General features: G+C 40.7%; 2 long non-coding RNA genes across 2 annotated transcripts; one reads left to right on the top strand and one right to left on the bottom strand.

Annotated features, from left to right (window-relative positions):
- Positions 1-2,234: 2,234 nt before the first annotated feature.
- Positions 2,235-4,195, bottom strand: LOC306835325. The gene is made up of 2 exons (XR_013780627.1): positions 4,018-4,195; positions 2,235-2,484 (listed from the first exon to the last, which is right to left on the bottom strand). It is a non-coding gene; the product is annotated as an uncharacterized lncRNA (long non-coding RNA).
- A 1,927-nt stretch (positions 4,196-6,122) lies between these two features.
- Positions 6,123-7,129, top strand: LOC306834963. Its single transcript, XR_013780549.1, has 3 exons — positions 6,123-6,265; positions 6,357-6,549; positions 7,058-7,129. It is a non-coding gene; the product is annotated as an uncharacterized lncRNA (long non-coding RNA).
- The last annotated feature ends 12,649 nt before the right edge of the window (positions 7,130-19,778 follow it).

A 19,778-nucleotide genomic window follows, 5' to 3' on the forward strand; every position in this document is an offset into this window, starting at 1 on the left:
TGTGGGCTGCATTTTAAGACCGATTACGTCACACCGGCGCGACAAGTGCTGTCCCAATTCAGCGGCTCCTTCGAATGCAGCCGAGAAATGCAGCCTTCCTTTTCCTGATTTTGGAGGCTTCAACGGTTGGATCCTTTGCAGCCTTCCCTTCCCAAGATGCATTGCGCACTATGGTAAACATCAACAATGGCATCCACGGCAGACCCAACCCAGACCTCCGCAGCTGATACGAATTTTACTTTTAAATGCAAGTATTGGGTTTTATTTCTATCCAAAAGTTAACGACACCCATGTTTGAAAGATGTTAAATGGTGATAAAGTGCTGATGAAAAGCACACGTAAAGCACACGTCGGCGCATATAATTCTCCCTCTCTCTCTTTTCAGAATCATAAAAAACTGTACTGTCAAAATAAATAAATTAATTATATCTCCTGGCTCCATTGTAAATATAAAATAAATATAAGAATTAGGTGTTTGCGGTTGAGTTGTGTTGATAAAACGGTGCAATCAAAAAACGGACACTCTCAGGGTTGCTAGGAGACTGAACAGTTGGTGACGCAAGTAGGAAGACCAGACCATCTCATTTCGGAGACCGTGTGGATCAGCCTTCGCGGTCCACGGAGGACGTGCCTTCGTGGACTGCGAAGGCCACGCCCTCCGAATGCTGCAACCTCTGGAATGGGACACAGCTATTGACATTGACTTTTGTCCTTACCATTGTTTACCATGTATCTAAAAAAATTGAATTTCCCTCGGGATCAATAAAGCATCCATCCATCCATCCATCCATCCACCCACCCACCCACCCATCCATCCATCCATCCACCCACCCACCCACCCACCTCCTCGATGGATGACCAAAGACTGACAGAAGCCTTTCAGCAGTTGAGAGCAGGACAGACCGTTTGTACACGATTGAGTTTATGTTGCTATGTGAAGGTTGTTTGTCCAGACAATGAAACCAGCCAATCAAAACACTATCTCAAAACCCATTATATCAAAGCACATTCTATTTGTTAATGTCACAGACTCCGCCTGAACATTCCACCGGACACACCCATTCAAAAACAGTTAAACCTGTTAAAAAAAATTGACAAAACAGTTAATGGCCCTGTTTGAAAACTATTAAAGGCAAGGTTCAAGGAAATTGGTGAATTGGTATAAATAGTTGAAACATTGATTAATGTTTTAAAGCAAAAATGAAGTCTCTAAGTAGAACACAGCCAAAGTTATGAGGTTTTGAAGGAGGTTGAAAGGTTTAATATTTCTCAATTCATTTGAATTTGGACGTAATCCCCTCTCTGTAAGGTGTGTGTGTGTGTGTGTGTGTGTGTGTGTGTACGTGTGTGTGTGTGTTACGGATTAAGCAAAGCTCAACAATACTCCTTTGTATATGTTATTGATGGGTTGAATAATATAAATGTCCCTAAAACTGAATCTATCAACAGACTGGATAATTTTAACGCAGCATATCACGGCTGTGGTTCTAATCTAACAGACAACACTGAGACTCTGTGCAGGCTGAAGGATAGACAATTTACTGTTCAGTGTGGAGCCATTACATCCCGTTCAACAGATGTCATAAATTCCTTCCCACTTTGGATATTTCATGGTCTAGAGAATCACATCACCTTTACTCTTTCAATGTCAAACCTCTATTTGAAGAACAATTCCTGTGTGTGTGTGTGTGTGTGTGTGTGTGTGTGTACTTGTATTCATGACAAATCAGTACATTTTTATGATAACACACCTTCACTATCAGGACACTCGGAAAAATGAGGACATTTTTGACGTCCTAATTTTTCTAAGCTCTCTACAGTGTTGTAGACCCCCCCAACATGCTCCCAGAACAAAAATCTCCAATGTCCTGACACATCACAATTTTAGGAAAATAAGTGTGTAAGTGTGTTTAGCATTTTTGCTCATCTTCGAGTATGCCAACTAGTGGCCAGTTTTGGAAGTTAACACACTTTTAACACACTTTCGGTGACGTCACGCTGCTGGTCCTCATATGTCACTTTCTTCAGACAAACTAGCACACTTGAAGCATTACTGCAATATACATATTCCATACAATTAGGGTCAAATAATAATAATTATAATTACCATCAACATCTGGGTCTTAGATGCAATAAGTAGTCTCACCAACAGTAGCCTAAGGCAGGTTAAGTGGGTGCAATGTATCGTAAAGGAACAACACTATTTACAGCACTGGAAATAATCAGATATTGCAATATTTATTGTAATTATTACATTTTTAATATATCATAATCAATACTCTTCAACTCTGTCGTAAATACGTGTTACGCACACTAAGCAGTAGGGTTGCTAAGGGGTGGACAATTTCCGGTAATTCAAAAAATAAATATGCAATCATCAAAATCAAAATATAAAAATTTTTCTTTTGTCATCAGCAGACATTCATGCAATTGTTCACAGCCTTTCCTTCTGCACTGGCTGGGGTAAAATGTATCCACATCGTTCTGTAGAATAAGATGAGAGAAAAGTTTGTAAAAAATGCTAATGCAATGCAGACGGAGATACGCACACTTCTAATAATAAACAGGCTGATTATATTAAATGTCTAATGTTGTCAAAGTTAAATCAAGAGAGAACTTGTTTTGTGGAATAATTATTATTCTCTGATGGATTTTAGTTTTTAGTCTGTAATGTTCATGCAATGGGGGGTGAGAGAACAGGGGGGCTCTGGGAACTACCTATATTTAAAGTTTCCTGATCTGATAAAATGATTGAATCTATGACTTCTAGGTGACGCAAAAACACTATTTGTTATTTCAGCCATTGAAACATGTTTGGCCTGTATTTTTAATATACCTGCCACCTTGACCAGTGAATCAAAAAGTTAATTTTGGACCCTGTCTGTAATATGGTGAATGTCAGCAGCTGTAGAGCAGAGGTGGTTGGTTGAAACAAGCAGGGAGCTGCAAAGACTACAAGCAGGTTTGGAGGGACAACCCAAGTCGAGTTAAACCTTAATTAAGCAAAAGCATGATTTATTCGAATAATCGATCGTGACATTCGATAGCTGCAGCTCTCCTATGAAGAGCACAGTTGTTTTTTAAGTATGGAAAACTGGTACACTAAGCTTTTTACGCTGTCAAATAGTAAATATCAGAGTTGTACAAATTTTCACAGACAAAAAGGAAGCAAAATCCCATCAACTCAATTGGTTGTGTAAAGTAGTTCCTGTATCCTCATCAGTGTTGAAGATGAGGTTCGGACATTTATGTTTCTTTTTTTTTTTTAAGATTTATTTTTGGCGTTTTTATGCCATTATTATAGAGGGAGGAAAGTGGATAGAGTCGGAAAGGGGGAGAGAGTGGGGAGAGACATGCAGGAAATGGGCCACAGGCCGGACGCGAACCCGGGCCGCCTGCGCGCGAGGACTGAGCCTCAATACGTGGGATCGCGCGCACTGCTGCTGCGCCACCGGCAACCCTTATGTTTCTTTTTAACTTGAAGGTGTCACTAAGGACATCTGCTTTTTCTCTTTTTTTGTATATCTTTGGTAGAGGAGTGTTATTTTTTTCCCTTAAGCCTGGTCCACACGGCAGGATAATTACGCCGATTTTGGCCCCGATTCTCCCCTTCCGATAATCTTAAGGACGCTCCGATCATCATAAAATAATCTTATAAGATCATCCTGCCATGTGTGGTGTTTTCAGACAGTTCTTGTCTGGTCAGAAGAATGTCTGGACCGCTCCGATCTCAAATCGGGGATATTCAACATGTTGGATTGTTTTGGCCCAATCTTTCATCGTCTGTGGTGTCCCCCGAGGAGAAAACGAGCATGAGCCTGTTGAATGTGACACTTAGCCAATCAGAAAGCGAGGTGACGTAGTAGCATAAGCATACTGATGTGGTCAAGCTTTACTTGTTGTCATCCAAAATGTTCTAAGACACAAAAATATTCCAGCAGGCAAGCAATATAAAGGAGCAATTCACATATTGCTATATGGTGGGTTGGTAACATTTTTAGTTAATTAGTATTCTACCTTAGAAACCTTTAGGTACAGCAAAAGTAGGTTGAACTGGGAGTTTGAACTGCTGTCATCCAGTTCAATATGGTCATCATCAGGGTCACTCTCCTCCCTTTGTGTACCTATAAGTATTGATTGACATAGCCAACACTTCATTAGGGTAGGGCTACTTTTACAATACAGCCTTGTGTAAAGTGCAGATGTTTAACAACTATTAAAACACGATCAAAAACTGCACAATGTCAACTTCATTTAGTAATTAACTTAGTCATTTAAAGTGGGTAATTAAGTTACTTCATTCACTGAGCAACTGTAAAATCCTTCAGAACACCACATTATGGCCTTCTACTTTAAAAAAAATAAAATAATAATAATTGTATTTTCGTCTGGAAAACATTTCTGCAGACATTTTTAAAACACACAACACACCACAGTCAGGACACTGGGAAAAATTAGGACATTTTCACATACATACTAAGTGTTGTTAAATAAGTTTTTCATGCTAACGGAACCAAATTTAGAGAATACAGCAAACAGTAGTTTGTAAAACATTGCTGTGACAACTCTCAACATCTTAGAAACGTTGTTCTTGCCTGAACTCCGGTGCCTGCTGCTAAGCTGTCAATGTAAACACGACGAGGATCACTTCCTGTATGTCTTTCTTTCAAAATAAAAGCCATTTAGGGTTATATACACGGTTCAGTCTTATTCTAGGTTTTACTTTCGTTTCCGTTTGATCATACAACTGCGGCTGGCATCCAACTTTACATAAAGATTTCGTCTGAGATCAGCATTGGGCTAATCATTCAGTGATGCGTCTGGTTGGACGATAGACTCAACTTTATTGTGAAACCTCTGAAACGGATACGACCGCAGTGGAGCTCACATCCGGGACCTTCAGTGCTTTGATGTTGACGCACACCTCCAGAGGTAAAGTTGGCTAATTAGCTACCGAATCAACCTAATTGTGAAGTCTTTGAAACGGATTCGAGCAGCGGAGCACTCGGTGAACGGCGCCTTCAGCCCTCATGAGACATTTAATCCTTCGACATTGATGCCAGACACCCACCTCATGAGGTAAAGTTGGCTAATTAGCTAATTATCTAAACGGAATTCAAACACGTGGTGGACTCAAACAAACTGCAAGAGATGTATCATGAATGATAACGTTAATTAATTACTTTTGTTTAATCTTCAACAACCGATAGTAGAAGTTGTTGCTAAATGTAAATGTTCATAATAATTCAAACCTGAGTTAAAGGGACGATTCTTCAAACAACTTCTTCAACTGCAGAGACAGTCAAAGTTGTTGTTTTTTTTTGTTTTTTTTTTTGCACGAGATATTTTATCTTTTCCTATTTAAAACACACTAATGATACTAGTTATTCAGTACAGGTAGAGTGTAGTTGTATAATGATTTTATAGCAGTATTTATCTTTTAAGTTGCTTTGTTAGTGCTTTGGAAGGTTAATATTTGTGTTTAATTTGTTAAATGTTTAATGACACTGGGTTTCAACTGATCTATTAGCCTGATCAGCAAATGAGCTATGAATAATACAATTTTAAAAGTCCTCTTTGATTCAAAATTAGTACTGGTCTTTTTTGTTCTTGTCTCATTGACTCTTTGTCATCTTCCCATGTAGATGTTTGCATGTTGAGGAGTACATGGCCAAGTAATGACCATGTCAAAAGGAAGAGCCAGACCTAGTCCTAAGGCTGAGGCTACTCAGTTTATTTTATTTGGAGGTGACAAGCCGTGTTTAAAGGTCCAGTGGATCAATGTCTATAAAGGTATGTTAGGTATCATTCCCGATGTTTTACTTTGTGAACGTTACTAGACAACATAATCGCACAACACAACAAATTGCTGATGAAATTTGTTGCCATTTATTTTAAAGATATTTTGTGATTTTATTGATTGCAGCCCTAACCATCAATTTCAGAAATCACCAAGCATCATTCAGATCTTTTTTCTCACCGTTAAAAAGGCTTATGTTTGCTTGTTCTGCATATGTTTTGTTAATACCTGATCAGCTGCAGTTAGTAAATCTGATTTGGATTGTTTTGCTTAACGCTTATCAGTGAACTTTTGTGTATTAGGACGTGGTGTATATGCCTGTGCACCAATTGAAAAGGGATCCTTTGTGGTCGAGTACTGTGGGGAGTTGATCTCACAATATGAACGGGACAAGCAGCAGAAAAAGTACACAGCGAAGAAAAATACTTTCCTGTTTGATTTTGTATGGAACAATAGCTCATGGTGGTAAGTAAAGGCCTATACAAGATCAATTGTTCTTTACAACATTATGGTTTTAGTGGAGAAAACGTAGATATGTTTCCTTGTTCAATTTTAGCATTGATGCCTCCCATGAAGATGATTCACTGGGCCGGCTGGTAAATGATGGCCACAAGTCCCCAAACTGCAAAATGAAAAAGTTGACAGTCCAGGGTAAACCTCATCTTTGCTTTTTTGCTACTGAAGAAATCCAAGCAGAGAGTGAAATAACGTATGACTATGGAGAATCTCAGTGGCCATGGCGAGCTCTGGTGAGTAAATCTTCTTAATAGACTATACAGTAAACAATCTGTTAAGTATTAGGAGAAATTCTTTATTTTTAGTCCTTTTTGTTCATTTAACATCTGCTGATCAGTTTACATGATTGGATTTCAGGGGAAGTAGATCATTTCACATCAGTGTGGGGTTTAGAGCTTTCTTTGACAACAACAGAAGAAATTAGAAGTCAGGAACATGGACTCAGAATGTGTTCAGTCGTCATGTCCTCATATTGTTTTAGGCTGTGAAATACTTGAGTGTGTTTCAGGTGACGTCCTCATAGCGTCTGACCCATTGACTGTGAAGTGTGTGTGTCTTACATGTCTTGATTTTGTTGGGTAGCAGATGTTGTACAGTCTTAGCAGTTTCTGTAGAGTTTAGCATAATTAGCTTCGATCCTCCTGTGAATTTTGTTTAACTGAAAAAAGTATGATCATTTGTTCATTAATCAGGATTTATAGTACAGAATATGTCTGACACTGTATTGTTGTTTTGTTGCAGACACCAAGTGTTCAGATCCTGACTCAACTTTCTGCAGATCAAGAAGTGAGTGAGAGGTCCACTTCATCCTTCCAAGAGGTAATTACACATTCATTTATTCTATTTAGAATTAAGTATCGGTCTCAGTTGGCTCCAGTACATAACTGAAATGCTCTTTCACTGTACTAAAACAATCAGTTTGTGTGAAATGTTCACATTATCAATGTTAGCATTACTTGTTTGTGAATAGCGTCGCAAAAAGAAATTGGCTACACCATTTGTTAGCTCTAACTTCCCTTTTAAAGCATCAAACTGATTTTTATTTCACTAAATTCTTTATTTTTAGTCTCTTTTGCTCATGTTTTTGTTCATTTAACATCTGCTGATCAGTTTACATGATTGGATTTCAGGGGAAGTAGATCATTTCACATCAGTGTGGGGTTTAGAGCTTTCTTTGACAACAACAGAAGAAATTAGAAGTCAGGAACATGGACTCAGAATGTGTTCAGTCGTCATGTCCTCCATATTGTTTTAGGCTGTGAAATACTTGTTTCAGGTGGCGTCCTCATAGCGTCTGACCCATCGACTGTGAAGTGTGTGTCGTCTCTTTTGCTCTTTTTTTTTTTTCATTTAACATCTGCTGATCAGTTTACATGACTGGATTTCAGGGGAAGTAGATCCCAAAAATGGCAATGCTGAACCAAGAATTGGTGAAATATATAATGCACCAAAATACATGATGTTTGAAGTCAAATACATGTGATGAAATTAAAATTTAAGTCTCCTCAGGCATGGCAGTCTGTGAATGTGCATAATATGTATTCTATTTCATCCTTTTGGATTCCCTGCCGAGCACAGCACAGTGGACAGGTGACGAAGTGAAGGCTGTTGAGCAGCACATGTTGCATTTCATAACAAGTTGCAAAGTACCAGGTAAAAGGGACTGTGACTCCTGTCTCCAAGCAGAGCCGGTAGCTATAGAAGACAGAGACTGGGTTGCTATCAAATACTACATTCACAACAGAATCATAGCATTAAAAAGGAAGATGAATAGATAGAACTATGACATGCTAACTGTAGCTCAGGTACTGATCATATATCATATCTATATCATTTGAACTAAATTTTATTTTCTTTCAATGTTTTTTGTAAAAGATTATGCCAAGTTTCTCAGTCCTGCCAAATGTTCAGATTAATGATCAGGTTTTCTTTTCAACCCCACGACAAAATCCATGACAAACTTGGTGTCAGAAGTGGGATTCCAGGCTGATCGCCAGATCCACGGCAGACGGTGACTGATCATCCAGGACTCGGAAAAATCAACGATCCTGCCTCAACCCTGACAGTTTACAGGTCGAGAGGACCGGCTGCGTGGACCACGGTTGTCACCTCGGAATCCAGAGGGCCCAATTCCCAACATAAACGGTAAAATCATTCTGATTCTTAAATTCTGAAAGTCTCTGCGTGTTTTTTTTAAGGACAAAGGCTCATACTTTGTACATTGTTTGCGGTCCAGCTGTCACTCAGAATAGTGATAGCAGAAAAGAGTTCGAGGAACTCACCCAGAGAACCGACAAGAGTTCTGGGAACTCTATTGTGAATTGTCCGGTGTCGTCTGGAGAAAACCAGTGTAGAGGTAGAAATCTACACAGATTGATCGAGGACGCTCGATAATCTTATAAGAAAAGACCATGGGGTCTAAAGGAAGCAAAAACGGAAAGGATGAGCCTAAAGGTCCTATATTTGAGCTACTAAAAAAAAAAAAAAAAAAAAAAAAAAAACGGGGAAAAGAGTTTAAAGAGCATATTGCAGGTTAAAAATTTTTTTTAATTAATATTTTATATAGTCTGTTAATGGCTGTAAAATAAGTAGGTTATTTTTTTAATATGTTCTACAACACATAAGTGCTCTAATTTAGAGGAGAAAGTGGCTGTTTTAGCATAGCCGTTTAGAACGTGCTTTTTTTTCAACAACGCGTCATATGACGTAACATAAGGGAGTCCCGTTCTCTGACTCTGCTTTGATCGGCTTTATGCGTCCGTGTATGAATGAATGAATGAAGCCTTTATTGCCCCTGGGGGAACTTGTCTTGCACCGAGAGCATCAAACACTTTACAAACAAACATTTAGAAGGCAGCACAAAAGAATTAAAGCACAAAAAAACAGGCTAAAACATGATTAAAGAGGAGTAATGATACGTGGTAGTGAGTGAGAACAGACAGGATGCCTCCCTGCTATAGTTTGTAACTTGAGCGGCGCACATTCAGGTGCACAGTGTAAGTGGCTTGATTATTCATAGTGTGTTTTGGTGAATTATTCTCACAACCTCAGAAACGATCGAACAGACACGTTGAATATTTCGGTATCAGACACAAAAACGTTTCCTTATTAATGATTTAAATCTCTGGCTGTTTAACATAAAATATTATATACGCAGACAGAAAGCGTTTAATGATTTGATCTGCTGGAATCCTCTGTATATTCTCTAGTGTGAGCGTAATAGACACCGGACAGTCTGTTTTAATATATGTAGTCATACGATTTATTATAAATCCAACTCTGTTACAAGAGAGCGCGTGTGTGTGTGTGCGCGTGTGTGTGTGTGTGTGTGTGTTTGTGTGTGTGCGCAGTGGGGAAAGACGGAACGCGCAGTTTGGAAACGAAACGAAACACAACCTTTACTTCTGTCGGTCCTTTATCCCATTAAAACTTTAAACTTTTTGTAGTAGCCTAATATATGTGCACGCATTAAACTGTGGAGTGTGTGTGTGTGTGTGTGTGTGTGTGTTTGTGTGTGCGCAGTGGGAAAAGACGGAACGCGCGGTTTGGAAACAAACAGAAACACAAGCTTTACGTCGGTCCTCTATCCAATTAAAACTTTAAACTTTTTGTAGTAGCCTAATATATGTGCACGCATTAAACTGTGGAGTGTGTGCGCTGTTGTGCATGTTTGTGTGGATTACGTGCGCCGTGATCCTGCACCATACACTGTATTTTCTATAACAACGTGAGCACTGGGCTGCATGAGGAATAAACAATTAAGACATGGTGCTGCACTTGCACAGGCCGTGTAATCGGGTTCTATGTCTGTCTGTCTGTCTCTCTCTCTCTCTCTCTCTCTCTCGCTCTCTCTCTCGCGCGCGCACAGCGCGGCACCGTAATACGTTGTACAGATTTGCCGTTTTTACAAGCAGCTCCCATACAATGTAAAGGTGAATGATCGTCACTTGCACCTTCTACAAATAGTTTTTTAATTGATTGAATGTGATTACAAACTTTACATATGCTGATGTGAACACAGCACTCGCCCATATATGGCGAGCTGACACCTGTCACTCAGCAGGACGCCTGCTCCGGGTCTCTCCTCACACCACAGCTTCACTTCTCTCCTGAGGCCGTTATTCCTCTAATCCTGCCTGTTTCTGCTCTCTATCACATTTAACAGGTTCAGAATAATAAGCCAGTGGACCATTATATGTAAAGGAATACATGTCTTCTTCCTCTTTATTGACGGGAGTGACACTCGGATCCATGATTTTCTATGTTAAACAGACGGGGATTCAGCGGGACTCCCTTATGTTACGTCACAGCCGAATGCGGAAGTAAAAAGCAAAGACGTGCGAAAACGTACTAAAACGTCTCCAGGAGACCCTGTGGGTTATTAATTTCAGAATTTCTTTAAAAACAGTATTGTTAACGTATTTTCCTATGATTAGTTAAGTTTTGTCTTTAACCTGCAATATGCTCTTTAAGTTCGGTTCAATACTGGTGAAAAGAATGTGGTTTTCCAGAAAAGTGAAGTTTAAGTGAAAATCAGCTGGTTAACTTAGAAACATGTTTGAAGAAAGAAGGGGGAAAAAAAGTCTAAAAAGGAAATGTACAGAAAAGATCTAAGATATATAGAACAATTAAAAGAAGGTTTGAGAATGTGGATGAAAGAGACAGAGAAGAGGGAAAGAAAGCAAACTTGCAAAACACTGAAATTCTCGACTGATAAATTCTGTCAAAGCCAATAATGACGACCGTGTTACATCTCATTTGCACCCCTCTCTTTCTTCTCTGAGCGGTCAACGAGGCAAATGGAGTAAAGATGATTGGGTTTCACCATACGCCCCCCACCACAAAGTAGACAACCGCCACCCTACCAGTCACCTCCACTTCTACAGCCAGTCAACCCATTCCAGACCGATGGCCCTGGCACACACCTGACTGACATCTCTGCTCCTGCATTCTGAAACACATCAAACATGCAGAACAGAGAGAGAAGGAAAAGAAAGATAAAGCCGCCCGCCAAATGGACAGTGCTACTCTCAACGCCCAGATAGCTTTGGCTTGTCTGGACAGCCGCTCAGTCCACGGTCCGAGCAGAGGACGTGGGCGAGGACGGGGTTTTGGCCAACACGGAGGAATGGTTGGTTCCGATCAATGCTTCAACTGCGGGAAAAGAGGCCACTGGGCTAAAGACTGTCCGGAAATTCCACGAGAAGGGGATGGAGGCAGCCGCCGCAGGGGCTGGGAGACAAACGAACAACATCCTCCTTACGCCTCGGACTGACCGTCAGGGAGAGGAGTGGGTAATGTAGACACACTCGCAACACATTCACTAACACACGCTGAAATATGCAATGAAGAGCCGCTTTGCACTGATTCAACGCTTGCTGCAATCAGGGACAAAATTTCCTCATTACAGTTATCTCCACCTAAGCCTATAGCCACTTATGCCTCTTTAGATAGTGAAGCTTATTTACAGATGCCAACTATTGAATGCATGATCAAAAACAAACCTGTTGTTTTCTTGGTGCACTCCGGAGCCAGCCACTCTGTGTTGAAAAAATCAGAAATGTTGTTGCCAACTAGCGGACGCACCTCTGTGTCAATTAGTTCTTTTTCGTGTGTAAAAGAACAGTATGCTGTGCCTGTTAGATGTTCGTGGGATTTTGAATTAGACCGGGTCTCCACTAAACATTCTTACTTGATGTCTGATATCTGTCCTGTGAATTTGTTGGGACGAGACTTGATGTGTGCATTTGGCATTGTGTTGATCTCTACTCCTACTGGGTTACAAATTAGCCGCATAAACTCACATTCATCTTCCTCCTTTGACATGGAGACAAATGCATTACAGTCTTTCTCAGGTGTGAAAATGAGTCCAAACACACCATTGTATGTCTACCAGTGGTGGATTAACTACGAATCAGCAAAATATTTATCCACCTCAGCTGCATCAATGATCCCCGCCTCTGCGGATCACATGAAACCTGAAAGCTTACGTTGCACTTCTTATGTAAGCAAAAGTGGCCAAGATCCAGAATATGAAAAGAAATTCTTTAAAGATCCAAATGATTAACTCACAATCACTGACATTTTTACTAATGGCATACGTTGTGCTGCGGCTGTGGCACTCACACCTGCTCAAAAGAAACTCTATGACGTTTATAATTCTTATCCACATATTTCACTCTCTAAGGCTCACTCTGACCAGTGGCATGATTTAGGTCTGTTTGTTAAACTATGTAAAGAATCCAATGACTGGCTCCCCTCTCTTACATGCCCAGGAGCTTTTTTCTCCCCCTCCCTTCAAACTCACAGACATCGTCTCACTATGAGAGCTCACTGTCTGCGCTCCACTCTCTTAGTTGATGATCAGCGGGAGTTAATATCCTCCTTTTTATTACAGGCTCCCACACACACTGACATTTCTCCTCTGCTTGCACAGGTTCCAAGCGCCTTATGGGCAGCTCACAAATATGATGTTGGTCTTATAAAAAAAATGTGAACCTGTTCAGATCACTCCTAAATCTGCATATAGACCTCAACAACGTCAGTACCCTTTGCGTAAAGAAGCAATAGATGGTATCACTCCTGTTTTCAACTCTCTTCTCGAAGCTGGTATTATAATACCATGTGAGGACTCCCCTCTACAAACTCCTATTTTTCCAGTGAAAAAGGTTCGCCCAACAGGCCAACCCACTGAGGTGGCGTTTTGTTCAAGACCTGCAAGCTGTTAACTCAGCTATAATTGCACCTACTCCTAATGTTCCCAATCCTTACACCATTCTGAGCCAAATACCTTCCACAGCTCAGTGGTTTTCTGTGGTTGATCTCTCAAATGCTTTCTTTTCAGTTCCAGTCCATTAAGATTCCCAGTACTGGTTTGCTTTCCAGTTTGGAGGGAAAAGATACACCTGGACTAGGCTTTGCCAGGGGCTCACTTGCAGCCCCACTCTTTTTTGTCAGGCTTTGTCTCGAAGTCTCTCTCCCCTCACACTCTCTCCAGGTTCAGTCTTGCTGCAGTATGTCGATGACCTTCTCATTGCAGCCCCCACGAAGGAACAGTGTGAGGCGGACACCATCCTCCTCTTACGTCACTTAGCGGAGGAAGGCCATAAAGCTTCAATTACAAAACTACAGTTTGTGAAGCAGGAAGTGACCTTTTTAGGGCACATTCTAACTCCCCAGGGTAAGTCTCTCTCTCCTTCACGTGTTGAAGCAGTTGTTAACACCTAAACCTGTCACTAAAAAACAAGTTCTCTCTTTCTTGGGCATGTGTTCGTATTGTCGCCACTTCATCCCAAATTTTTCAGAGAAAGAGAGACCGCTGAGAGACATTGCTTATCAAAAAGACTTGAAGGCCCACAGCGAAGTTCAGTGGACACCAGAGGCAGACGCTGCGTTTAATGACCTTAAGCTGGCCCTGCAGTCCACACCTACTTTGGGAATCCCTGACCCGGAGAAACCATTCACACAGTTTGTGGATGAAAAACATGGCTGTATGACTTCTGTTCTTTTGCAGGAACATGGTGGTCAACTCAAGCCAGTGGGTTATTTTTCTCGCCTTCTTGATCCGGTGGCCAGGGGTCTCCCATCCTGTCTGCGTGCTGTTGCAGCCTGTGAGTCTGCAGTTTTAGCCTCACGTGACTTTGTAGGTTTTTTTTTTTTTTGAACTCTTTATTTAGACTTTTTCAGTTTAACATAGAACATTATCTGAGACACGATCAGTGGTGCGAGGAAAAAAAAAAACATGTTGCATACATAAATATTGCTGGATATGATGTAAATGTACATCAAACATACATTACACATTGCAGTAATAAAGAAAAACAAACAGAAAAACATATAGACAGAAAAAAATAAAAAATACAATAAATCAATTAAATAAATAAATAGATTCACTCCATATCAGGGCCAGTTTTTATTACTTAAGGAACCACCTCAACAACCCAAATAGTTCACAATATCAGGTATTTTCTGACCATGCTCCACCTCCGATCAAAAAGCTCCATTTTCAGCTGTAGTGATGCAGTCATTCTTTCCATAAGATACACCTGTCTCAACCTTTGCTTCCATTCAGCCACAGTTGGTGATTTAACCTTCTTCCAGTTTGCTGTTATATTTTTCTTGGCAACCAATAATAAAATATGCAGAACATATCTTTGTTCAGCAGTGAAAAGGTCGACCGGTATGACACCAAGTAAGTAAAACAGTACATTTGAAGGGATTTCTCTTTTCATAATTTTCTCAATTTCGTCTTTAATATTTTTCCAGTATTCAAAAATAACTGGACAGTCCCAGAATATGTGCGTATGATCTCCTGTTTTACCACATTGTCTCCAGCACAGAGCTGCTGAGGGATCTTTAACAAAATTTGAAATAGCCAAAGGAGTATGAAAAAAATCTGGTTTTGAGTTTCCAGTCGAATTCCCTCCCCTGCTGACTGTTGATACCTTTATGACTGCTGTTACAAAGTTTGTCCCAAAGTTCATCTTCTATTATTGTATTAGATTCCAATTCCCACTTTACCTTAATATTATAAGTATTCTCACAAAAGTCTGATGAAAGTCTTTTGTAGAGATGGGAGACATGTTTACTTAATGGAAGACGTTTTTCCAAGATTGTAATAAAATATAGTTCTATACTATTTGGGGTTTTGCCAATTCGTTCTTTTTCTTTATGATTTGTAATGTAGTGCCTAATTTGCAAATATCTATAGAAATCATTTGAGGGAAGGTCAAATTGTTCCTGAAGTTGGGTAAAGGACTTTAAGTGTGTTTCTTCAAATAACTGGTTAAAAATAATGAGACCTTTAGCTGCCCATCTCCTAAAGCCATGATCTGAAATGGAAGGTGGAAAATCAACAATGCCCACTATGGGCATAGCTCGAGACATTGATCCACTGTCTTTAAGCATCTTTTTAACTTCTGCCCAAACCTTTATAGTATGTTTTATCCATTCATTTCCAATCCTCATTTTATTGACATGTTTCAAATCCAAAAAAGGCAGGACAGATAACGGTGCACCTTTAACTTCACCTTGTTCTATTTGGGTCCACTTTGCTTCCTCGTCTCCGCTGATCCAGGTCACAATCGCTGCGAGCTGAGCTGCCCAGTAATAAAATTTCAAATTCGGCAATGCCAGACCTCCTTTATTTTTAGCCAAATAAAGTATTTTCAGTCTAATTCTGGGTCTCTTGTGTTGCCATATAAATTGAGATATTAATTTGTTTAACATGGTAAAAATGAAAACTGGAACTCTTATGGGCAGCGATTGGAATAAAAACAGGAGACGAGGAAGCAGATTCATCCTTATGGTTTCGACTCTGCCAAACAGAGACAGGGGGAGGACTTCCCAGCGGTTCAGATCGCTCCTTACTTGTTTAATTAGCTTATTATAGTTTGCTTCAAATAGTTTTGTGTTTTGAGGTGTTATAATAATTCCTAGGTACCTAAATCCTTGTTTAGCCCAGTGAAATGACACTATGTTGTTAAGTTGATTTGGCCACACTCCTGATATCATCATTGCCTCTGATTTATTCTGATTAATTCTATTTCCGGAAATGTCTCCATACTCTTTTAAACACTGCATGAGTCGAGGTATTGAAGTAAGAGGGTGTTTTATAAAGCGCAAGATGTCGTCCGCAAATAAAGACATTTTATGAATTCTCCCCCCACCGTCCTCAACCCCCTCAATCTGAATGTCCTGCCTTATGGCCTCCGCCAGAGGCTCGATGCTAAGAGCAAAGAGGACGGGGGACAGAGAATCTCCCTGTCTTACTCCTCTCTCTACGTCGAAAAAATCTGAACAATGCCCATTTACTCTAATTTTCGATTTGGGATTCTTGTATAGCAACCGAAACCAACTAGCAAATTTTTGACCAAATCCCATCTCAATAAGTGTTTGTTCTAGAAATTGCCAATCTACCTGGTCAAATGCTTTCTCAGCATCTAAGCTGAGAAGCATTGACGCTTGTGTATCTTTTGCCATAAGTGACTGCAGGTTTAATGCTCTCCTGATATTATTTGTCCCATGACGGCCTGATATGAACCCTGTTTGATCTGGATTTATTAGTTTCTTAATGTATTTTTGTATTCTAGTTGCCAAAATGGATGTTAATATTTTGTAGTCCACACATAAGAGACTTATAGGGCGATAACTAGAACACAGCAGCGGATTTTTCCCTTCCTCTTTGCGGTGATGTTCCATCCTTCAGTCAGTCTCTCTTCGATGCGCTCCTTCTCTCCACACTGCACCTGGACTCCCAACTCTCTCAAAGTGTCCACGGCGCTCATCAGCGTGGGGAAAACTTTTTCTCCTGAGTCCATCTTGAGCTTCAGTCGCGCTGGATATAGGCACTTAGCCTGTATGCCGTTTTGCTTTAACTGCTTGATGACTGCGTGTACCTTAACTCGCTTCTTTTGTAGCTCAGGAGAATAATCTTGATCGAAGAATATCCTCTTATCTTGAAACATCACCTGTCCTTGTCTCCATGCTTGCTGCAAAACAATGTCCTTCACTGCAGCGTCCAGGAATCTCACGATGATTGATCTGGGGGGTGCAGCTGGGTTTGTCGGTCTGATCTGGAGCGAGCGGTGCGCTCATTCAATTTTAATGTCCAGGTCAGGTGGCAATTTCAACACTTTGGGTAGCAAGTCTTTCACTAACTCAGCCACACTACCTTGCTCACTCATCTCTGGTATTTGGAATATTCAAAGGTTGTTTCTTCTCAACCTATTTTGTAGGTCGTCACATACATCCGTGAGTTGTTTGTCACGTTGAAGCAGGTACCGTAGCAGGCGGTGCTGTCTTGCCCCCGCATCATCCACTCCGCTCACTCTCCCTTCCAGCTCGCAAATCCTCTGCTGATGGTCACCAAGCTGCCCTTTCATATCGGCCATGGCCTTTTCCAGGCGTTCAAGGGTCTGTGCAGTTTGTTTATGCCCCTGAGTATTTTCTTCGCGAAGTTTTCTCATTTCCTCTATCATCAGCGACTCGACATCGCACACCTTGTGGCTAGTAGCATTTAAGCTAGCGCTGTCTGAACTCGGTATTTTATCGCTTGTTTCTTTCAAAGTCCCCTGTTTTCCGGATCCTTTGTTCCTCGAGGAGGAGGACATCTTATTCAAATATTGATTTCCAATCTGAAGACCTTAAATATCTATAGTTGTCACAGTTTTCTATTTTTTTTCTGACGGAGCTTCGTCTCTAACCTGTTGTTCCTATCATGACATCACCGGAAGCCCCAACTTTGTAGGTTTTAACCACCTCAACCTCTTCGTGCCTCATTCGCTGGCACACATTTTGCAAGAACAAAAGACTTCACACCTCACGCCAGCACGGTGGCTCAGATATCACACCACACTTTTAGGTTTACCAAATGTTCAAGTTAAAAAATGTTCTGTGCTTAACCCTGCCACCCTCATGCCTTTACCGCATGAGGGTGAACCTCATTCTTGTCTTGCAGAGCTCCAGCACACCTGTACTCCGAGACCGGATCTGAAAGATGTACCTCTCACTAACCCTGATCTTATTTTCTATGTTGATGGTTCTGCTTTCAGGGATCCAGCACGGGGCACTGCCCATGCTGGCTTCGCTGTTGTTGATGTTTCTATTGTTTGTTCTTCTCCTCTGCCTTCTCATTACTCTGCACAGGCAGCAGAACTTGTGGCCCTGACTGAAGCATATAAATTGGCAGAAGGTAAATCTGTTAACATCTACGACGACTGTAGGAGCCGAATTGAATTGAGTTTATTTTTCTTTTTAATTCCTAACTTAATTTTTGTGCGCCCTCCATAGGCTGAGTGGCGTGTCTATAAAGAGGAGTGCTGAGAACACCTGGGGGAAGACTGGTCACGGCGCATACCGTCATTGACCGCAGGCTCAGCAGTCACGTTAAATGATTAGCATTACGTGTTTTTTCGGTGTCCTTGGATTCAGTTCATATCTTTTGTTTACTTTGATTTACAATAAAACTACCAGCAACTTTAAGCATCATCTCTCACTGGATTTATTTTTTGGGATTCAAGTCTGCGCGTTTGGTGAACTGTGCCCGTTTCTTCCAGTAAAAATGACAAAATACTGGAGAGGTTACAGGACAAACCTGGTTTTTTGAGTTTTTGCCACTTCAAACGTCAATGACGTGCTGTGGATGGACACAAGAGGACTTTGAGAGCGTTACGCGGAGCGAGGACAAGGAAACACAAGCTTGACGCGTGGCGGTGAAAACAAAGAAGCACGTTGGAAGAGGTACGTGCCTGAAAGGCAACTTTGAAAGAAGTTTTTTTTGTTTGACAACATTTTTGAAAGACTATTGAAGCATAGTAAACCGCTCATTTTTGTTTTAATGGAGCGTGTTCTTTGTTTTTTATAATTTTCTTCGGCGTGGCCAAACAATTGAGAGCGGTGGAGACGCAGCCTATGAATGAAATTAAGTTGACGAGGATACTATTTTGGAAACGTTAAGAACTGTTTGATGAACTTTCGATTTGTTTAAAGAAAAATAAGTTTCTTTTTTAACCTGTTTTGGAATCTTATTTTGAGTAAAATGGAAAATTCAGACAAGGAAGTTTTTCCTGGAGGAAACTTGGATGACGCAGCAGCGCGTCTGCGTTCTTCCCGGTCAGGGAAAATGTCCCATATAACCAGGAGGATGAACATTGTAAACAGTTTAATGGCTGAAAAAGACTTTGTTGACTAAGTGAAAGTAAACATGATAAAGTTTAATGAGCCTTTGGATGATTTTAAAGCTGCGCATGCCTCCTATGCTGAAATGTTGGCCAAAGAGCAAAGAAAGCAAGATGAGGAGAAATGGTATCAGCCCAAGTGTGCGCAGATAATAACCTTCCTTTCAAAAGGGACAAATTGGATTACTGATGCAGAAACCCTCAACCCTGTTAGGTTAGCAGAAGCCTCTTCTGCTGCTGTGTGTTCTCCACCGGAGGAGGCTGAGGGTGTAGATGTGAGGGAGGTAGATAGACAATCACTTGTTTCTAGCTCTAGTTCTAGAGTGTCTACTTCCTCCTTAGTTATCAATGCAGAAGCAGAGAGAGCAGCTTTAATGGCAAAAGCTTCAAAACTTCAACAGAAGCATGCAATAGAAGAACAGGAACAACTGCTAAAGAAAAGAAGAGAAACATTAGAACTCCAGACAGAAATAGAAGCCACTACTGCTAAAATTAATTACCTCAAGGAAGCTGAAGTGTCTCTTAGTCCTTCAGTAAGACCAGATGCTGGTTTAGCAGCAGCAGCTATGGATTCTCAGTTTGATTTAAAGCAGCAAAGTTTTATTTTTCCTTATGATAAAACTTCTCTAGTGGTAAGAAGCAGGTCAGGTGTTCAGGTTCATTTCCCCCTTTTTGATTTAGAGGAAGACGGTCGTGATAATCAGTCTGCTGTCCAACTCAGCAGTGAGCCTCCATCACAGCCATACCAAGCCTCAGCCCACAGAACCCCCTTTGTCCCAGATCAT

The sequence above is a fragment of the Symphodus melops genome, assembly GCF_947650265.1.
Source record: "Symphodus melops genome assembly, chromosome: 14".
NCBI classification, from domain to species: domain Eukaryota; kingdom Metazoa; phylum Chordata; class Actinopteri; order Labriformes; family Labridae; genus Symphodus; species Symphodus melops.